Source organism: Pecten maximus, chromosome 11 (genome assembly GCF_902652985.1).
Source record: "Pecten maximus chromosome 11, xPecMax1.1, whole genome shotgun sequence".
NCBI classification, from domain to species: Eukaryota; Metazoa; Mollusca; class Bivalvia; order Pectinida; family Pectinidae; genus Pecten; species Pecten maximus.
In genome coordinates, this window is record NC_047025.1 from 21,319,142 (window position 1) to 21,342,409 (window position 23,268).

A 23,268-nucleotide genomic window follows, 5' to 3' on the forward strand; every position below is an offset into this window, starting at 1 on the left:
CTGTAGACAGATATCACAGTGTTACTGTAGACAGATATCAGTGTTACTGTAGACAGATATCACAATGTTACTGTAGACAGATATCACAGTGTTACCGTAGACAGGGATATCAGTGTTACCGTAAACAGATATCGCACTTCTTACCTAAACCCCTCGCTCAAGTTCAATTATCGGTATAGGCCGCGCATATTTAATGAGGCTGCTGTGATCTGATTAGCTGATAGCTTTCAGCACAATATCTTTTGAAGGAATGCTCGGATTCTGATGAAACTTGCTTGCTAAACTTATTACCTGATCTCCTCTCTCAAGTTCGATTATCAGCATATTCCGTGCATATTTAATGAGGCTGATGTGATCTTGTTGGCTAATTGCTTTCCCCTAGATATCTTTTGAAGGAATAATCAGATTTTGATGAAACTTGCTTGGTAGACTTACTACCTAAACCCCTCGCTCTCGTTCGATTATCGGCATATTCTTTGCATATTTAATGAGGCTGCTCTGATCTGATTGGCTGATTGCTTTTCGCAAGATATCTTTTGAAGGAATAATCGGATTTTTATGAAACTTGCTTGGTAGACTATATTACTTAAATCCCTTGCTCACGTTTGATTATCGGCGTATGCCACACATATTTAATGAGGCTGCTGTGATTTGATTGGCTAATAGCTTTCAGCACGATATCTTTTGAAGGAATGGTAAGATTTTAATGAAACTCGCTTGGTAGACTTGTTACTAATTATGTTGATTACTTTCACAGGAACTTGATGACTGAACACAAATACATGTAATGATTCTGAATGCTATGTCATGTGTTTCATGTATTTATGCATGTTGCCCACTTAAATTTCATGTAATACAATATTTGTATGGGCGGGGGATCTTGACGACTATGTCCTTGTTCTCTTGGTAATGTTTTCAGAACAATAGTATTGTGCTTGAATTTTGCTGCATTGAATACAAGTTCTGATTATTTGATGCATGATAAATGCTTATCACTTCCTTAGAACATTAATCTGTTCTTCTGTTAATTCTTTGAAAATGTCATGTTGACTCATAAGATATATTGATCTTCATGCAATAAATGGAGAAGTGATGAATTGCCAGAAGTAAAGGAGACGTGTGTCCATTGTAATGATGTAAGTCCTCTCTAAAGAAAGATAAAAACTTCAAAGCATATTACATACTCTAGCTACAAATGTCAAATATTTGGTATAAAGACATATGTCTTTTTCTGTTTTATACACAAGAATTGAAAAATTCTCCATTGATGTGTTGGCAGGTCTGTATTTCCCAGTGACCATGCTAACCTTTGCTGTCTATGATGAACAGTATATGACTGTACAGACTTGTAAACAGGAGGATTCTTCTGTAAATCCGTCCATATTTTGAAAATGTAACAAATCACTGACATCTTGTAAGACACCCTATCTTATCACCTTCCTGACCTGTTCTACGTAATATGGTCAGGTCATAAATAACGTAAGACATATATGTGCAATAACACTATTGTGACATCACAAATACTTGATGACATCATAATAACCATACAATTGTCTCGAAAACATATTATCTGAGTTTGCCTGTCTATATAGAAAGTAAGTTGCGAGTTTTATTAGGTCAGCAATCCGCCTTCGTCGGTCGTCGTCCGTTGTCGTCCATCGTTAGTTAACATTTCACATTTTCAACTTCTTCTCAATAACTCCTGAACTATTTTTGACGAAATTTTGCAGAAACCATCCTTAGCTAAACATCTACCAAAATTGTAGATTATATGGTCCCTACCCCCTAGGGTCCTGAGGGGCGGGCTCAAAGTGGTCAAATTGACTGATATTTCAAAAGTCTTCTTCTCAAGACCCAGATATGGCAGCATGGTATACTCTTCATGGATGGAAGGTTCTTAAGGTGCTTTATCAAAATTGTAAATTTCATGGCCCCTGGGTGTCACATTCCCCCTGGGGAGGGGATAAATTTTATTATAGTTTATATAGGAAACTCACATATTTTAGCATAAATTCTATCGTATTCATTGGAAATTGGTTAGCATTTGGTCAGGGCTAACTTTTCTTAGTGACATGTTATGAGAGAATGTCAAGGTCAAGGCCTTGTTATGGGGTCAAAAGTAGGTCAAAAATACAAATCTCAAATTGGGTAATTTTTTTCATCTTATATGAAAGAACATGATCCACTGAAACAGAATGTGTAAGCTTTATGATCATCAGATGAAAAATGACAGAGATATTGCACTTTGAAAAAAATAAAAAATTAAAGTAATTTTTTTCCCGCCAAAATTCAAAATTCATCCAAAATTGCAGATAAAAGGTTTCTGCTCTTTTATCTAACACATGAAGGCTTGATGTTTGGCACTTTGATAGTATGTATGGCTGGCTGCAAACTTTATTCTTATTTTTGGCCTTGACCTTCATTCAAGGTCACAGGAGTCCATTGATGAAATATTCAAAAAATTCAAAATTCTTTCAAAATGATTTATTTGGATCACATTTAAAGAATTAGCTCTTATGAAGGTGTGTGCAATGTTTCAAGGTCAAGTAATCAAACTTAGGCAGATATGGCTATTTGGAAAAAAAAAAAGAAGAAAAAAATCCTGCCAAAATTTTCAAAAATCACTCAAAACTGCACATGAAATGTTTCTGCTCTTTTATCTATATAAATTAAGGCTGAATATTTGGCACATGTAGCATAGTATGTATGACTTGCTACAAATATAACGCTTATCTTTGACCTTGACCTTCATTCAAGGTCACAGGGGTTTCAATTCCAAATTCTTTTAAAATGATTTGTTTGGGTCACATTTTAAAGAACCTGCTCTTATGAAGGTGTGTGCAGGGTTTCTAGGTCAAATTATAAAAAATGTCACAGATACGGCACTTTGAAGAATGTTTTCCCGCCAAAATGCAAAATTATCCATAAATTGCTATTCATTAGCACAGCACAAGTGGCTGGCTGCAATAGTTATGCAAATAGTTGACCTCGACCAACAAAGTTCTAGGTCACAGTAATCAAATGACTGGTTAAAGAACGGAAATGAAGAGAAAACATAGGTATAGCGTTTTAATGTGACCCTCAGATCGATAACATATCTTAGATCATTTCCTTGATGTTAATCCCATGTTTTAGGTCAAATGCTCTGCATGGATGGAAAGGTCTTAAGGTGATTTATCAAAATTGTCAATTTCATGGGCCATAGGTTTCATGTTTCTCCCTGAAGAGGTGCTAATTTAAACTTTACTATATTTTATGCAGGGAAGTCACATTTTAATGGAAATGATTCAAAATTTTTAGAAATATGAGGGCAAAACTATACTACTATTTATTTAAGAAATGTTTAGAAATACATTGTAAGAAGTCTCAGGTGACAGTTAAGGCCCATGGGCTTCTTGTTTTATATTTCATGAATATGAGGAGTTAATTGTTATAAACATAATCTTAAACTTGTGACTATGTCATACGGAATCAATTAAACTTGTTTCATATTTTTATATGCCAAATTATTGAACTACTTCAGTAACTTCAATATGACAAGTCAATCATGTAAGATTCTCAATTCCTATCCTGATTCGGCTGATGATCACGGAAACCAAGTGGTATTGAATTTGTCAGTCTGTCCTGATCAGGAAAACCTAATGATACTGAATTTGTCAGTCTGTCCTGATCATAAAAACCTAATGGTACTGAATTTGTCACTCTGTCCTGATCAGGAAAACCTAATGATACTGAATTTGTCAGTCTGTCCTGATCAGGAAAACCTAATGATACTGAATTTGTCAGTCTGTCCTGATCATAAAAACCTAATGGTACTGAATTTGTCAGTCTGTCCTGATCAGGAAAACCTAATGATACTGAATTTGTCACTCTGTCTTGATCAGGGAAACCTAATGGTACTGAATTTGTCAGTCTGTCCTGATCAGGAAAACCTAATGATACTGAATTTGTCAGTCTGTCCTGATCATAAAAACCTAATGGTACTGAATTTGTCAGTCTTTCCTTATCAGGAAAACCTAATGATACTGAATTTGTCAGTCTGTCCTGATCAGGAAAACCTAATGATACTGAATTTGTAACTCTGTCTTGATCAGGGAAACCTAATGGTACTGAATTTGTCAGTCTGTCCTGATCAGGAAAACCTAATGGTACTTAATTTGTCAGTCTGTCCTGATCAGGAAGTCCTAATGGTACTGAATTTGTCAGTTTGTCTTGATCAGGGAAACCTAATGGTACTGAATTTGTCAGTTTGTCTTGATCAGGGAAATCTAGTGGTATTGAATTTGTCAGTCTGTCCTGATCATAAAAACCTAATGATACTGAATTTGTCAGTCGGTCTCGATCAGGAAAACCTAATGGAACTGAATTTGTCAGTCTGTCCTGATCAGGAAAACCTAATGGTACTGAATTTGTCAGTTTGTCTTGATCAGGAAAACCTAATGATACTGAATTTGTCACTCTGTCTTGATCAGGGAAATCTAGTTGTACTAAATTTGTCAGTCAGTCCTGATCCTGTTATGAAGCTTTTCTGATGTAGGCAATCATGTCATAGTAATGGCTGGATCCTCATGTTCTGTATGAAAATTGTTATGGTATTCGGCCTAAAAAGTACACCTGCCTCGATAAGGGCACCCTCACCTTTTCAGAAAAAAAAGTGGATGCAATAAGCAAAAAAAGTTCCTTACCTCACTGATATTAGGGTGGTAGCATGCAGGGACAAAGATACTTTGTTCAAATTAACTACCTTGACCCACATTCATGGTCACAGGGGTCAAATAGGCTAAAATCTTTAAATGATTTTTTCTCAAGAACCAAGAGGCCCAGAGACTTGATGTTAGACCTGTAGCATGCTGGGGTAAAGGGCTATGATGCTTGTTCAAAAGAATGACCTTACCTACATTCAAGGTCACAGGGGCCTTTAGGCTAAAATCTTTTAACAAATTCTTCTCAATAACCAAGAGGCCCAGAGACCTGATATTGGGCCTGTAGTATGCTGGAATAAAGGGCTACAAACTTTATTTTAGTGGATAAACAAACCTAACTTACTCTTATATTTGATTAAAGCAGTAATCAGATTAGCATCTGCATAAATGACCTTGATCATCTTTAAAGTTGCATTAGAAACACGTGAATTATACACGCCCATTAGGCCTCTTATTTATCTAAATGAATAAAAGAGTTGGGTTCTTGATATGGGCCAGGAATATACTGGGTTGAAGGCTGCAAAGTTTATCAAAAAGGATGATGCTTTCATAAACAGCCACATAAATGACAGAACAAATTTAAAGTGGCATTCTATTATAGTATCATTTGAGTAATACAGGCCCATTGGACCTCTTGTTTCTGAGTAGTTCGTTATACAGTATTTGCAGAAGAAAACTGAAGTCATACATGTGTACATATTCTTTTCAGATGACAAAACATAATTTGTTAAATTGAAGTAAAGTCTGTAGTGTTTGTGTGGGATTCCATCTCCTGTGTCAAGAGCGTCTCTGTGTATGGTGTAGATAGCTGTACAAGTGTTTCAGCCTATACAGAAGACTCATCAGTTCAACGTTACAGCCCAATCAGTCGCCCTGTTTCCTGTTAAAAACCCTCTTCAGTAAGCATAATGTTCCGTAATTGAATTTTTTTTTTAAAGAAAACTGAATGATTTACATGTTATTGTCCAGAGAGCCTCCGGTAAATGATTAAAACATATGAGTTAGTTCAGTATATAAAGGGTAAATAGGAAACAGAACAAATATAACAGTTTTTTTACTTAAATATTTCATTTATTCCTCATTGATGAAACAATTTGTGTCAAACGTAATATCTACCGACACTCCCCATTCAAGTCAGTTAGGGTTTAATTCCAGTATAAAATGAAACTTTTATATCTTCTCACTCCACAGTATGTTACAGTGTTCTTATTAGAATATCTGTTATCAACACATTTTGTTACTTCTAACATCTTGTTTTACTTGATCTTGGTATCTTAATTCAAATTTAAACCGAACCAGCATATCAGGAAGTATGCATCTTAATTCAAGTTTAATCCAGCCTGGCTTATCAGGAAGTATGCATCTTAATTCAAGTTTAATCCAGCCTGACTTATCAGGAAGTATGCATCTTAATTCAAGTTTATACCAGTCTGGCTTAATTATCAGGAAGTATGCATCTTAATTCAAGTTTAAACTGACCTGGCTTAGCAGGAAGTATACATCTTAATTCAAGTTTAAACCAGTCTGACTTAGCAGGAAGTATGCATCTTAATTCCAGTTTAAACCAGTCTGGCTTATCAGGAAGTATGCATCTTAATTCAAGTTTATACCAGTCTGGCTTAATTATCAGGAAGTATGCATCTTAATTCAAGTTTAAACTGACCTGGCTTATCAGGAAGTATACATCTTAATTCAAGTTTAATCCAGCCTGACTTATCAGGAAGTATGCATCTTAATTCAAGTTTATACCAGTCTGGCTTAATTATCAGGAAGTATGCATCTTAATTCAAGTTTAAACTGACCTGGCTTATCAGGAAGTATACATCTTAATTCAAGTTTAAACCAGTCTGACTTATCAGGAAGTATGCATCTTAATTCAAGTTTATACCAGTCTGACTTATCAGGAAGTATGCATCCTAATTCAAGTTTAAACCAGTCTGGCTTATCAGGAAGTATGCATCTTAATTCAATTTTAAACCAGTCTGGCTTATCAGGAAGTATGCATCCTAATTCAAGTTTATACCAGTCTGGCTTATCAGGAAGTATACATCTTAATTCAAGTTTAATCCAGCCTGACTTATCAGGAAGTATGCATCTTAATTCAAGTTTATACCAGTCTGGCTTAATTATCAGGAAGTATGCATCTTAATTCAAGTTTAAACTGACCTGGCTTATCAGGAAGTATGCATCTTAATTCAAGTTTAAACCAGTCTGACTTATCAGGAAGTATGCATCTTAATTCAAGTTTATACCAGTCTGACTTATCAGGAAGTATGCATCCTAATTCAAGTTTAAACCAGTCTGGCTTATCAGGAAGTATGCATCTTAATTCAAGTTTAAACTGACCTGGCTTATCAGGAAGTATGCATCTTAATTCAAGTTTAAACTGACCTGGCTTATCAGGAAGTATACATCTTAATTCAAGTTTAAACCAGTCTGACTTAGCAGGAAGTATGCATCCTAATTCAAGTTTAAACTGACCTGGCTTATCAGGAAGTATGCATCTTAATTCAAGTTTAAACCAGTCTGACTTAGCAGGAAGTATGCATCTTAATTCAAGTTTAAACCAGTCTGGCTTATCAGGAAGTATACATCTTAATTCAAGTTTTTTAAACCAGTCTGACTTATCAGGAAGTATGCATCTTAATTCAATTTCTTAAACCTAGCTCTGGCTTTATCAGGAAGTATGCATCTTAATTCAAGTTAAACACAGTCTGACTATCAGGAAGTATGCATCTTAATTCAATTTTAAACCAGTCTGGCTTATCAGGAAGTATGCATCTTAATTCAATTTTAAACCAGTCTGGCTTATCAGGAAGTATGTAACTTAATTTAAGTTTAAACCTGTCTGGCTTATCAGGAAGTATGCATCTTAATTTAAGTTTAAACCTGTCTGGCTTATCAGGAAGTATGATTTAAGTTTTGATCTCCAACTTGTCTGTTATTTCGTAGCAATTGAGCAAAGTGAGCAATTTGAGCTCAGATCTTAACAACTTAATTGTCATTACTTTGAAGGAAGTGAGCATTGAACTATGATCTCAAAATTGTCAGGACTTTGGAGGAAGTGTCAACAATAAGTTCTCATCTTTCCAACTTTTCAGGAGTTTGTAGCATGTGAGTATTGAGCTCTGATATTTCTAATATGTAATGAGTTTGAAGGAAGTGAGCATTGAGCTCTAATCCCTCCAACTTGTCAGGAGTTGAAGGGATTGGAAATTGAGTTCATATCCTATCAGGGTATACTGTGTACTCTATCAATACACAATAGACTTGGCTGAGGGGAGAGTCTATTCAGTATCTGGGAATACTGCGGCATTGTTAAACCGTTGATGTTTATAATTGCACAATAGGTTATTCTGTCTGGCTTGTGAGACTTATAATAAATATGTCTGCCTGTTTTGTATAATTCAATAAATTCAGGAAGTGGTGTCTTCTTGGCTGTGATTTGCCTACGCTACGATGACAGTTTACTTTAGGTAAGCTGATGATTTTATTTATCAAAACCCTATTGATCTGTCGAAACTTTACTCCTATAAAGCTGGCATTGCAAGTTAAAATGCTTTGAAGCTAGACTGTTTTCTGAATAGATGTAGCCTTTCCCCATAAGCTGAAGGCATTCATTAAGGGATCAAGTCATTTAGATTGGGTTCTTTAGGTCACCAGAGACAAACTATCATGTGACGTATAAAGATCTTCTTTTGTCAGTCATGTGCTTATAAACTACAGTCATTATTTTCGGGCTTGTTGGCAGCAAAACTAGTCTGCATGGCTGAAATAGATCTTTTGATACCGAAGATATTGAAATTAAAAAAAAAACCAAAAAACTCTAGTCTGATGTGCTATATAATATTCACTTGCCATATGGTATGACACCTGATCATAGAAATAAAAATATCAAACTGGTAAATATTGATTCAGACTGTACGCCACGCAGAAACGATCATATAATTGTGACATCATTTATTTAGGGACACACAAGCCTCTAGATGTTTGACATATGAAGGAACCCTAGATGAGTTTTCTTTTCATGAGATTATCTGAAATGAGTCATAGAAATTTTATTTTTGCAAGCCAAAAATTAAAACTTTGAGACAAGTTTCATAAAATCACATAGGAAATGAAAACAAATTCAAGATACTTTTTATCAAATAACTCAGAGAACTTACATTTTGACTAGTTTTAAAGTCAGAATATGAAGGACAAAATAAAGCCAAGACAGACATTTTGTAGTGTCATTCACATCACGTAAAGGTTCCAGTCAAAACAGCATAGACTAGGTTTCCTCAAGGTGTTTGTTTACCTGTTCTGCACTTCAAAAGGGACTTTTACTATAAAAATCACTGCTTTTTGTTAGGGCTAATATTTTTAAATAATGTATCATCAAATTAGACTTTCCCTTAATTATGATAATAAAAGTGTCTGCCACCTTGTTTTTTAAATACCTCAGTAAGTCAGTGCAAAACAATATCATTACAATTCAGAAGGTCCTACAAGAATGCATATGTACTTACCAATTGCCAGTAATTAGAGGTTGTTTAGGACAAAGGTATATTGTCTAATTAGAGGTTGTTAAGGACAAAGGTCTATTGTCTAATTAGAGGTTAATTGTTTAGGACAAAGGTCTATTGTCTAATTAGAGGTTGTATAGGACAAAGGTCTATTGTCTAATTAGAGGTTGTATAGGACAAAGGTCTATTGTCTAATTAGAGGTTAATTGTTTAGGACAAAGGTCTATTGTCTAATTAGAGGTTAATTGTTTATGACAAAGGTCTATTGTCTAATTAGAAGTTGTATAGGACAAAGGTCTATTGTCTAATTAGAGGTTGTTTAGGACAAAGGTCTATTGTCTAATTAGAGGTTAATTGTTTAGGACAAAAGTCTATTGTCTAATTAGAGGTTGTATAGGACAAAGGTCTATTGTCTAATAAGAGGTTGTTTAGGACAAAGGTCTATTGTCTAATTAGAGGTTGTATAGGACAAAGATATATTGTCTAATTAGAGGTTGTTTAGGACAAAGGTCTATTGTCTAATTAGAGGTTGTTTAGGACAAAGGTCTATTGTCTAATTAGAGGTTGTATAGGACAAAGGTCTATTGTCTAATTAGAGGTTGTATAGGACAAAGGTCTATTGTCTAATTAGAGGTTGTATAGGACAAAGGTCTATTGTCTAATTAGAGGTTGTTAAGTCAAAGGTCTATTGTCTTGATGTTGTTTAGGACAAAGGTCTATTGTCTAATATTAGAGGTTGTTTAGAGGACAAAGGTCTATTGTCTAATATTAGAGGTTGTTTAGGACAAAGGTCTATTGTCTAATTAGAGGTTTTTTAGGACAAAGGTCTATTGTCAAATTAGAGGTTGTTTAGGACAAAGGTCTATTGTCAAATTAGAGGTTGTTTAGGACAAAGGTCTATTGTCTAATTAGAGGTTGTATAGGACAAAGGTCTATTGTCTAATTAGAGGTTGTTAAGTCAAAGGTCTATTGTCTTGATGTTGTTTAGGACAAAGGTCTATTGTCTAATTAGAGGTTAATTGTTTAGGACAAAGGTCTATTGTCTAATTAGAGGTTGTATAGGACAAAGGTCTATTGTCTAATTAGAGGTTGTTTAGGACAAAGGTCTATTGTCTAATTAGAGGTTGTTAAGTCAAAGGTCTATTGTCTTAATGTTGTTTAGGACAAAGGTCTATTGTCTAATATTAGAGGTTGTTTAGAGGACAAAGGTCTATTGTCTAATATTAGAGGTTGTTTAGGACAAAGGTCTATTGTCTAATTAGAGGTTTTTTAGGACAAAGGTCTATTGTCTAATTAGAGGTTTTTTAGGACAAAGGTATATTGTCAAATTAGAGATTGTTTAGGACAAAGGTCTATTGTCTAATTAGAGGTTGTTTAAGACAATGGTCTATTGTCTGAGTGACTTACTTATATACCTCAGCATTGCTAGAGGATCTTCCTGTCCAAACCTATAACATTCATGGAGGATATTAATGAGCACTAAATTCCTGAAATCTCCACCATCATAAAGATATTACTTGGTATATACCAGAAAGTGTCTGTCAGGGATGGCCCTGGATTCACCAGAGGCCTTTTTAGCAGCTAATATCACCTCTTTTATAGAAGCTAATATCTATTAATTCTCACCGATTACAGCAGAATCACCATTCACGTTTTTCTTCAGTGTATCGACATAATATATCTGATAAAAAATACCCAGACAGATTGTCCAGCAATGGAGGTTATTATTGACCAATTATATGTCTTGTCCATTCAATTATACACAAGTGATATATCTCTCTCCGGTCAAAACTGACCTAGCTATTATATGTGGAGTTGGTCAACATTGACCATCGGGTGGTCACCAGCAGAAGATGGATCAGATTCTGTCCATAAATGACCATAGCTGTTTAGAGGAAATAAAACAACACAAAACCAAACCCTGTACAGTGGAACTCTTTTTCCTGAATTCACTGGGTCATGAAAAACTTAAGATATCCGAGATATTCAGAGTATTGGAGGTAAACAAGTATATGTTACATAAAATTTCTACCATCGTAACTGAAAGTTTTCTTGAAGTTAAGCAGGGTGCATGTTCTTGTTATCAGAGTTTGAGATAAAGAGGTTTGAATGTAAGTGGTATAAGGTAGTGAGATGTTTTCTATAGACGTGGTAATAACAACACACGGATGGTACTTTATCTTGCCAATAACACCTGTGAGAGGATGCTGTATCCCTGGGTATACAGTCCATGTTTACAGCCAATAACACCTGTGAGAGGATGCTGTATCCCTGGGTATACAGCCCATGTTTACAGCCAATAACACCTGTGAGAGGATGCTGTATCCCTGGGTATACAGCCCATGTTTACAGCCACCACCAGCCAATAACACCTGTGAGAGGATGCTGTATCTCTGGGTATACAGTCCATGTTTACAGCTACCACCAGCAAATAACACCTGTGAGAGGATGCTGTATCCCTTGGTATACAGCCCATGTTTACAGCCAATAACACCTGTGAGAGGATGCTGTATCCCTGGGTATACAGTCCATGTTTACAGCCAATAACACCTGTGATAGGATGCTGTATCCCTGGGTATACAGCCCATGTTTACAGCCAATAACACCTGTGAGAGGATACTGTATCCCTTGGTATACAGCCCATGTTTACAGCCACCACCAGCCAATAACACCTGTGAGAGGATGCTGTATCCCTGGGTATACAGCCCATGTTTACAGCCAATAACACCTGTGAGAGGATGCTGTATCCCTGGGTATACAGCCCATGTTTACAGCCAATAACACCTGTGAGAGGATGCTGTATCCCTGGGTATACAGCCCATGTTTACAGCCAATAACACCTGTGAGAGGATACTGTATCCCTGGGTATACAGTCCATGTTTACAGCTACCACCAGCAAATAACACCTGTGAGAGGGTGCTGTATCCCCCTGTATCCCTGGGTTTACAAAGTGTTTTATCCCTGTGGAGAAAGTTCATTGGTCTTTTTTTATCTCAAATACAACTACTTGAAAATTAATTGATCTGAACTTAGCCATCATGTTGAGGTAAATAAAGCTTGCTTTAAGATTGTACATGTAACTGTCAATAGAGTTAATGATTGCCAGATCAAGTCATTTCCTATAGCAGTGTATTATATTGCTTGTTGCTGTTTTGACACATTGATAATGGATTTATTGCCAGATTTTATAATTAATTTTGAAGTAAATGATGGATTTATTTACACAAATGTGATGTTTTTGTCAAAGCTACTAGTGAAATTATGCAATGATTGAAATAGGTAGAACATTTTATATTACACTTTGATACAAAAAGTGTGATTTTTAAATAATGTCTTAAAGATGAAGGTTGCTTTACCATGATTAATTTTCTTCACCTTAAGTAAACCTTGTATTATACTAGAACCTGTATGTATCACATGACTGGCCCATTCTACCATGTCATAATATTGAAATACGTGTGTAATATTACTAATGTGACATCATATGTATTTTATGACATCACAATTACCATATGCTGTCACTTGATTGTCTCTGAGGAGAAAAACATACCAAGCGAGACATAAATCCACCTGTCTGATATACGAGATCGATGTGAAGCATTTTCACTTATATACTCATATATATATATATATATATATATATGATTAACTGAATCTGATATAAAAGTTGGTGACATATCAAGATATCATAACCCCACTGCCACCCCAACCCATCCCACAACAAAGTTAGGGGGGACGTTTTAGTTATTGAGTCCCAAGGAAAACGTTATAAACAGATTTTACTGTAACAAGCACTTAGTCACATGACCAAATGGTGTTATAGTTTCGAAATGCATATCACATCTTCTGGGCATTTGAATGGGAAAATGAAGAGTAGATTTATAAAATTTTGCTAATATTAATCTTATCTATTTTAATATTTAGCCTTTATTAATGAAATATTTGAAAGTTAATCTCAACATTTGATACCCCAACATTTATTTTCTCTACATTTTGTCTTAATTCTGATAATGACTCATGAAATAATCATCAACAATTAGTCAAAAATCTGAATTATAAAATCAACAGTTACTCAAACTCTGACAGTGATTTATGAAATAATCATTTAATCATAGTTCTGAGAATGAATTGTGAAATAATCATTTAATCATAGTTCTGAGAATGACTTGTGAAATGATTTTTTAACATAACTCTGAGAATGACTTGTGAAAAAATAAACAACATTTAGTCATTAATATGACTATTTGTGTTAACGGTTTTAGTCTAAATTCTGAAAGTGCCCTGTGAAATAGTTGGAGATGAAGTTATAGGGAGGAAGTAGAACAGGTAATCAGATATTTATTTGATAAGATGTTTATGTAGCCTGTAACTTTAATGTTTGTATTTTAACATGGCTGATCTATTAACCTTATCAAACAGGTAACTGTCAGCTGGAGTACTGTATAATGATTCTAGTACTTAAAGTTTCGTATCTGATTTGGAGTAATTTCCTGCCTTCCATAAAAGGTACACCCATATCATCAATGATGCTGACGTACCAGTAAAATGTCATATGATACCCCGACAGAGTAAAAATTGATCATAAACTTGACTGACATATTGAAATATTTATGATGAATTGTAACATTCACACTTTGACTCCCATTTACATAAACACCATTTTTCTGTATAACACGGATGATTACACCATGACGTTTTATTTTTCCTTTCTGCTGTTTCCTTATCAATACCTCATAAAAGAATACAGTGTATGTAACGTAGTTATTTCAAACCATCCTCCTGCATTTTAATAAAAAAAAAATTTAAACATTTTTTTTTTCATTTCGTTTTGGACATTCCCTTGGAATAAAAATGTCCTATGCTGTCCTCGTTCCAATGCTCTCGCCCATTACAGTGGATAATAGTTTGAAATATTTATCTGATATGCTACAACACGAGTGTGAATGCAGCGCTTCATGGAGATGGATGTTGTATCTCAGAGGGCACATTTTACACTCTCTACATGTGAACATGGTGTATCATTGACTTGTCAAGTATTCACAGGGTTAATGGAATGCCTCAAATCGATATCAATAAATGGGAATTTTTTCTCTTTGTAATAAATTCAATATTTCTCTGTTTTGGACAACCTGTGGTATCCATGCATATATAACATGTGTGAGTAATTTGCCCCTTGAATTCCATCACATATAAGATTTCATGAAATTAGTCATCCCTTCCATCCATCTTTTGTGACAGTGTCCCCAACATACCCATGCTACATTGTGAGTTCTCCTGTCCAAGTGTTGTGGGGTGAATGTGTCCACTGCCTGTATGGTGTAAACTCCTGTCCAAGTGTTGTGGGGTGAATGTGTCCACTGCCTGTATGGTGTAAACATTTTTATTTGAACAGCTTCTGAATAAGATAAAGCTAACAGTGATGAGCCAGTGTCATCCAGGAATGAAGAGTTACAAAGTTAGTTCAAATAAATGACCCTGCCCTACTTTCAAGGTCTTGGCTAGGGTAAATATGCTATTTAAAAAATTAAACAACTTCTTGTGAATGAAAAATAGCCAAGGGTCATGACATTTGTTCAGATTAGCATACTGTGATGAAAGGCTACAAAGTTTGTTCAAGTGAACGGCCTTGACTTATTTTCAAGGTTAACTGTGTCTAATGTGTTAAAGTCTTAAGTCATTGCTTTAGAATAACCATGGAGACCAGGGTTGATACTCCCAAAGAATGGTCGATTATAGATAACAATGTTTGAACCATTTTATGTTTAAATTAATTGGCAATACAGCAGAAACATAACTTTCCTGGATGCCAGGTATTGAATGCATACTGACTAACAGTATATTAAATAGTAATTTCCTCCATTAATTATTAAATATAATTAGGTAATGTATATGACAGTTAGGATTTAACAACCGCTGTTATTACGTTCCCTGCCTGCCTGACACAAAGCTGTGGATCGTGTAACGTATATCTGCTCATCTATTTAATTAAAAAAGTCCAGCCGAGTTATTGTTGCTCTCATTATTGTCGTTATAGACCGGTGACTATACTGTAAATCATCGGTCACCTGTCAGCATGAATCTGTTAGGAGGTCCCGCAGGACCTTTACTTCCTGTCTGACCATTATTATCATATGTGTGGTTATAGAGTTATCTCTAGGATGCACAGGTTAGTAAGAGTACAGTTTTAGTCATAGTTTGTACAAGAAATTCCTCATTTTGATTTAATGTCAAATACTTGCAATTTCAGGAATAACTTTCCTGTTTATTTTCTTGTGTTATTTTTTTCACCTAAATTTTGTTGTACCAGGAATGAGACAAGTATGACATGTCTGTAGATAGACCTTGGGTGTTAAGGGGACTGGATTAGAGGGAGAACAGATAGACCTTGGGTGTTAAGGGGACTGGATTAGAGGGAGAACAGATAGACCTTGAGTGTTAAGGGGACTGGATTAGAGGGAGAACAGATAGACCTTGAGTGTTAAGGGGACTGGATTAGAGGGAGAACAGATAGACCTTGAGTGTTAAGGGGACTGGATTAGAGGGAGAACAGATAGACCTTGAGTGTAAGAGGACTGGATTAGAGGGAGAACAGATAGACCTTGAGTGTTAAGGGGACTGGATTAGAGGGAGAACAGATAGACCTTGAGTGTTAAGGGGACTGGATTAGAGGGAGAACAGATAGACCTTGAGTGTTAAGAGGACTGGATTAGAGGGAGAACAGATAGACCTTGAGTGTTAAGGGGACTGGATTAGAGGGAGAACAGATAGACCTTGAGTGTTAAGAGGACTGGATTAGAGGGAGGACAGATAGACCTTGAGTGTTAAGGGGACTGGATTAGAGGGAGGACAGATAGACCTTGAGTGTTAGGAGGACTGGATTAGAGGGAGAACAGATAGACCTTGAGTGTTAAGAGGACTGGATTAGAGGGAGAACAGATAGACCTTGAGTGTTAAGGGGACTGGATTAGAGGGAGAACAGATAGACCTTGAGTGTTAAGGGGACTGGATTAGAGGGAGAACAGATAGACCTTGGGTGTTAAGGGGACTGGATTAGAGGGAGAACAGATAGACCTTGAGTGTTAAGAGGACTGGATTAGAGGGAGAACAGATAGACCTTGAGTGTTAAGGGGACTGGATTAGAGGGAGAACAGATAGACCTTGGGTGTTAAGGGGACTGGATTAGAGGGAGAACAGATAGACCTTGAGTGTTAAGGGGACTGGATTAGAGGGAGAACAGATAGACCTTGGGTGTTAAGGGGACTGGATTAGAGGGAGAACAGATAGACCTTGAGTGTTAAGAGGACTGGATTAGAGGGAGAACAGATAGACCTTGAGTGTTAAGAGGACTGGATTAGAGGGAGAACAGATAGACCTTGAGTGTTAAGAGGACTGGATTAGAGGGAAAACAGATAGCGACCTTGAGTGTTAGGAGGACTGGATTAGAGGGAGAACAGATAGACCTTGAGTGTTAAGGGGACTGGATTAGAGGGAGAACAGATAGACCTTGAGTGTTAAGAGGACTGGATTAGAGGGAGAACAGATAGACCTTGAGTGTAAGAGGACTGGATTAGAGGGAAAACAGAAACTCACGAAGAATCAGGGTACAAATAGGGAAATGTAGGAGGGAACGGGGGAAAATGAGAACTGGAAAAGGAACAGACAACAGAGGAAGGAACAGAGGGAAAAAGTAGGAAACTTAGGGGAACAGAGGAAAAAAGATGGGGAACTTAGGGGGAAGGAACAGAGGGAAAAATGGATGGGGAAAACTCCAGAAGGATCAGAGAGAAAAGAATCAGATCCCCGGAAGGAATAGAGGAAAAAGGGGACACCGCTGGAAGGAACAGAGGAAGGAGGTGGGGAACTTAGAAGAGAACAGGGGAAAATGGAGGGGACTCAGGAGGGAACAGGGGGAAAATGGGGAGAAATCTGGAAGGATCAGAGAGAAAAATGGGGAGAAATCTGGAAGGATCAGAGAGAAAAATGGGGAGAAATCTGGAAGGATCAGAGGGAAAAATGGGGAGAAATCTGGAAGGATCAGAGGGAAAAATGGGGAGAAATCTGGAAGGATCAGAGGGAAAAATGGGGAGAAATCTGGAAGGATCAGAGAGAAAAGGTGGGGAACTCAGGAGGGAACAGGGGGAAAATGGGGAGAAATCTGGAAGGATCAGAGGGGGAAATGGGGAGAAATCTGGAAGGATCAGAGGGAAAAATGGGGAGAACTCTGGAAGGATCAGAGGGAAAAGGTAGGGAACTCAGGAGGGAACAGGGGGGAAATGGGGAGAAATCTGGAAGGATCAGAGGGGGAAATGGGGAGAAATCTGGAAGGATCAGAGGGAAAAATGGGGAGAACTCTGGAAGGATCAGAGGGAAAAGGTGGGGAACTCAGGAGGGAACAGGGGGAAATGGGGAGATCTCTGGAAGGATCAGAGGGAAAAATGGGGAGAACTCTGGAAGGATCAGAAGGAAAAATGGGGAGAACTCTGGAAGGATCAGAGGGAAAAGGTGGGGAACTCAGGAGGGAACGGGGGAAATGGGGAGAACTCTGGAAGGATCAGAGGGGAAAATGGGGAGAAATCTGGAAGGATCAGAGGGAAAAATGGGGAGAACTCTGGAAGGATCAGAAGGAAAAATAGGGAGAAATCTGGAAGGATCAGAGGGAAAATGGGGAGAAATCTGGAAGGATCAGAGGGAAAAATGGGGAGAACTCTGGAAGGATCAGAGGGAAATATGGGGAGAAATCTGGAAGGATCAGAGGGAAAAGATGGGGAACTCAGGAGGGAACAGGGGGGAAATGGGGAGAAATCTGGAAGGATCAGGGAGAAAAATAGGGAGACATCTGGAAGGATCAGACGGAAAAATGGGGAGAACTCTGGAAGGATCAGAGGGAAAAGAATGGGGAGAACTCTGGAAGGATCAGAGAGAAAAGAATGGGATCCCCAAAGGGAATAGAGGAAAAATGGGCCAATGCTGGAAGGAACAGAGGAAGGAGGTGGGGAACTTAGAGGAGAACAGGGGGAAAATGGGGAGAACTCTGGAAGGATCAGAGGGAAAAGGTGAGGAACTCAGGAGGAAACAGGAAAAATAAGAGAACTCCGAAAGGAACAAGGGGGGAAAAGCAGGGAACTCTGGAGGAACAAAAGAAAAATTGGGAGAGCACCAGAAGGAACAGAGAAAAAAGTTAGGGAACTGAGGAGGCAACAGAAGAAAAATGGGGAGAACTCCTGAAGGAGCAAAGTAAAAAGAAGGGAATTCAGGGGGAACAGAGGAAAAATGGGGTAAGTCTAGTGGGATTAGAGAGAAAAGGTGGGAAATTCAGGAGGTAGCTTAGAACATGGGGGATGCAGGAGGGAAATAGGAACATTGAGAACATGGAAGGAACAGGAGGAAATGGGAGAACTTGTGAGGAAGCAACAAAAAAAAATGGGAAAGACTCAGGAGGGAACAGGGGAAGGATAAGAAGTCACAAGACAACAGAGGAAAAATATGAATAGCTGGTTCATATATTTGTATGTATTGTCAGGGGACAAAATCTCCCTTATTAGTCCCCCACCAATGAAACAGGGGGACTATAGGTTTCCACTGTCCACTCTCTGTCCACTCAGTTTTCCTCACTTTTTTCAGCCATGCTTCAAGGTATGTTGATGAAAGTTAGTATGCATCTTAAGTATGAGTAGGTACAGATCAAGTTTGAGTTTCAGGGATTTTGAGTCAAGGTCAAGGTCACTGTTACTATTTTTAGCAGGGGCCAGTAGGGGACATGTACGTACCAGGCCAGCATACTTGTTTTTAAGTAATTTCCCATATTTATAATTCCCTCCAGTATTTGACAGACTCCGTTTTTATTCACAAACTCACTAGTTTTTTCTACAAGATTTTATAAGATTTGGCTTAATTTAGTGATCATTTTGTCAAAACTATATATAGACACATGCTCCACACGAAGCTCTGGCTGGTGTATAGTGTCTGTTTCTACAGGAAGAAACTTCGTTTAGGTCAGTGAGAGATGCCAAAACTTTAGCCTGATCTGACCACAAAATCACATGTTTTCATTGAATCCAACCTGATAATTGCTGATATAAAACATGTATCATGGATCAGTGGTAGTTTGTTTTTACAAAACTAGCGCGTCAGTTGGTCAAAGTGGTCATTAATGATGTTGATACTGACTACTTTCCCCAACAGAGACAATAATATCTAAATGTTTCTTGACAAGATTTACTGCAGTGGCCTTATTATAAGAAATCCTACCACAAACATCTTGATTCAGTTCCCATGACTACTTACACTTGGAATATTTTTAGATCTGAATGGTCCATCATTAGGGATCCTACTGAAATGGCATTTTATGGCATTTTTTTTACCACTGATGTATTGCCTCGGAGAGGAGCTTTCACTTTTTAGGGAAACTCCAAACTGATGTTTTGCCTGAGACAGGAGCTTTCACGTTTTAGGGAAACTCCAAACTGATGTTTTGCCTCAGAGAGGAGCTTTCACGTTTTAGAGAAACTCCAAACTGATAGATGTATGTAGCCTTCAGATGTCTTTATGTAATGTATACACAAAGCCGTGAAGCTTTTGTGTAACATAAAATTTATTTTTTTAGATTATCTAAATGTATATTAATTGCATTTTACCCTATACAACTGTTTGTTGGTTTCATATAATATCTCTAACAAATAGCGGGACTGGTATAAACATTCTTTTTAACTTTCAAATTCATTCAATGCTTTGAAGTTGAGTAAAACTTTTATATTTGTGATGCGCATAAATCTCCCTTGTTTAAGACCAAAGTCCCTTAAAGCAATAATCAATCTCCCTTATTGGTCTCCAAAAACTATGGCATGTATGGTGTTCTAACTGAATAAAACATGTTTGAGAGTTTGTTTCTGTTTGATGATAGGGAAAGCATTTCTGATTATACACTAGACAACATGCCTGATTTATTGTCTGTCCATATACAAACACCTCATCCGGAGCTCATTGTGGGTCAGTACAAACAGCTTACCCAGGGTTCTCTGTGAGTCAGTACAAACAGCTTACCCAGGTTTCTCTGTGGGTCAGTACAAACAGGTCAACCAGGGTTCTCTGTGGGTCAGTACAAACAGGTCAACCAGGGTTCTCTGTGGGTCAGTACAAACAGGTCAACCAGGGTTCTCTGTGGGTCAGTACAAACAGCTCACCCAGGGTTCTCTGTGAGTCAGTACAAACAGCTCACACAGAGTTCTCTGTGAGTCAGTACAAACAGCTCACACAGAGCTCACTGTGGGTCAGTACAAACAGCTCACCCAGGGTTCTCTGTGAGTCAGTACAAACAGCTCACACAGAGCTCACTGTGGGTCAGTACAAACAGCTCACACAGAGCTCACTGTGGGTCAGTACGAACAGCTCACCCAGGGTTCTCTGTGGGTCAGTACAAACAGCTCACACAGAGCTCACTGTGGGTCAGTACAAACAGCTCACACAGAGCTCACTGTGGGTCAGTACAAACAGCTCACCCAGAGCTCACTGTGGGTCAGTACAAACAGCTCACCCAGGGTTCTCTGTGAGTCAGTACAAACAGCTCACACAGAGTTCTCTGTGGGTCAGTACAAACAGCTCACACAGAGCTCACTGTGGGTCAGTACAAACAGCTCACCCAGGGTTCTCTGTGAGTCAGTACAAACAGCTCACACAGAGTTCTCTGTGGGTCAGTACAAACAGCTCACACAGAGCTCACTGTGGGTCAGTACAAACAGCTCACACAGAGCTCACTGTGGGTCAGTACAAACAGCTCACCCAGGGTTCTCTGTGGGTCAGTACAAACAGCTCACCCAGGGTTCTCTGTGGGTCAGTACAAACAGCTTACCCAGGGTTCTCTGTGGGTCAGTACAAACAGCTCACCCAGGGTTCTCTGTGGGTCAGTACAAACAGCTCACCCAGGGTTCTCTGTGGGTCAGTACAAACAGCTTACCCAGGGTTCGCTGTGGGTCAGTACAAACAGGTCAACCAGGGTTCTCTGTGAGTCAGTACAAACAGCTTACCCAGGGTTCGCTGTGGGTCAGTACAAACAGGTCAACCAGGGTTCTCTGTGGGTCAGTACAAACTGCTCAACCAGAGTTCTGTAAGACACATTCACGGGATCCATGTGACATGTTCAGATAATACTCAGCAACAATGGTTTTTTATTTGTTTTGTTTACTGTTTCTTGTTTTTGATAAAATCAATAAACTATAGAAATTATACAATAGCGTTGTGAAATAAGCCCAACTGCTCCATTAAATTGTGAAATATACTAATCACCTTCCGTATACAGTCTATATGTCACTGTATAGTTACTTATATAACTAATCTATCTCTTGTCATGTCAGAAGAATATCTCTCAAACCCCTGTGTAACATAACCTATATACACCCTGTCAGGAGATCATCCCTCAAACCCCTGTGTAACATGATCTATATACACCCTGTCAGGAGATCATCCCTCAAACCCCTGTGTAACATAGATCATCCCTCAAACCCCTGTGTAACATAGAACATCCCTCAAACCCCTGTGTAACATAACCTATATACACCCTGTCAGGAGATCATCCCTCAAACCCCTGTGTAACATAGAACATCCCTCAAACCCCTGTGTAACATAACCTTTATGCATCGTGTCAGGAGCCTGTTCTCAAAGTTTGGCCTTGTTTCTGTAAATGTAAAAGATTTGTGCTGTTCTTGTTTTATTATCTTGATGTGCTCCTTGACTTGATCTGAAAGCCAGACGGGACATAATAGACTCAGCTTATAATATCCCTACAGGGTAGTTTATAAAACCATTATTCAAGTAGATCAAGGATAAATATTTGTGTTTAGAATCATTCTTAATGTAATGTGCTTCAGAAATAATCATCCCAGCGTTAAGGTTTTTTAGCTCACCTGGACCGAAGGTCCGGTGAGCTTATGTCATGGCGCAGCGTCCGTCGTCCGTCCGTCGTCCGTCAACATTTGCTTCAAATCGCTACTAGTCAAAAAGTTCTTATTGGATTTTGACCAAATTTGGCCAGAAACATCCTTTGCAGAAGGGGAACAGATTTTGCATAAATGGTGACTCTGACCCCCGAGGGGCCAAAGGGGCGGGGCCCAATAGGGAAAATAGAGATAATTCCTTTAAATCGCTACTAGTCATAAAGTTATGAATGGATTTGAACCCAATTTGGTCTGAAACATCCTTGGGGTAAGGGGAACAGATTTTGCATAAATGGTGACTCTGACCCCCGAGGGGCCAAAGGGGCTGGGCCCAATAGGGGAAATAGAGGTAATTCCTTTAAATCACTACTTGTCATTAAGTTATGAATGGATTTGAACCCAATTTGGTCTGAAACATCCTTTGGGGAAGGGGAACAGATTTTGCATAAATGGTGACTCTGACCCCCGAGGGGCCAAAGGGGCGGGGCCCAATAGGGGAAATAGAGGTAATTCCTTTGAATCGCTACTAGTCATAAAGTTATGAATGGATTTGAACCCAATTTAGTCAGTAACATCCTTGGGGGAAGGGGAACAGATTTTGCATAAATGGTGACTCTAACCCCCGAGGGGCCAAAGGAGTGGGGCCCAATAGGGGAAATAGAGGTAATTCCTTTATATCGCTACTAGTCATAAAGTTATGAATGGATTTGAACCCAATTTGGTCAGAAACATCCTTGGGGGAAGGGGAACAAATTTTGCATAAATGGTGGCTCTGACCCCCGAGGGGCCAAAGGGGCGGGGCCCAATATGGGAAATGGAGGTAATTCATTTAAATCGCTACTAGTTATTAAGTTATGAATGGATTTGAACCCAATTTGGTCTGAAACATCCTTGGGGGAAGTGGAACAGATTTTGCATAAATGGTGGCTCTGACCCCCGAGGGGCCAAAGGGGCGGGGCCCAATATGGGAAATGGAGGTAATTCATTTAAATCGCTACTAGTTATTAAGTTATGAATGGATTTGAACCCAATTTGGTCTGAAACATCCTTGGGAGAAGGGGAACAGATTTTGCATAAATGGTGACTCTGACCCCCGAGGGGCCAAAGGGGCTGGGCCCAATAGGGGAAATA

The 23,268-nt window shown here is 38.2% G+C and overlaps 1 protein-coding gene across 1 annotated transcript in view; it reads left to right on the forward strand.

Annotated features, from left to right (window-relative positions):
- The window catches only part of LOC117338495 (ATP-dependent DNA helicase Q4-like), a 263,643-nt gene that overhangs the window by 145,973 nt on the left and 94,402 nt on the right, over positions 1-23,268 (forward strand). The gene's annotated exons all lie outside the window — the stretch shown is intronic.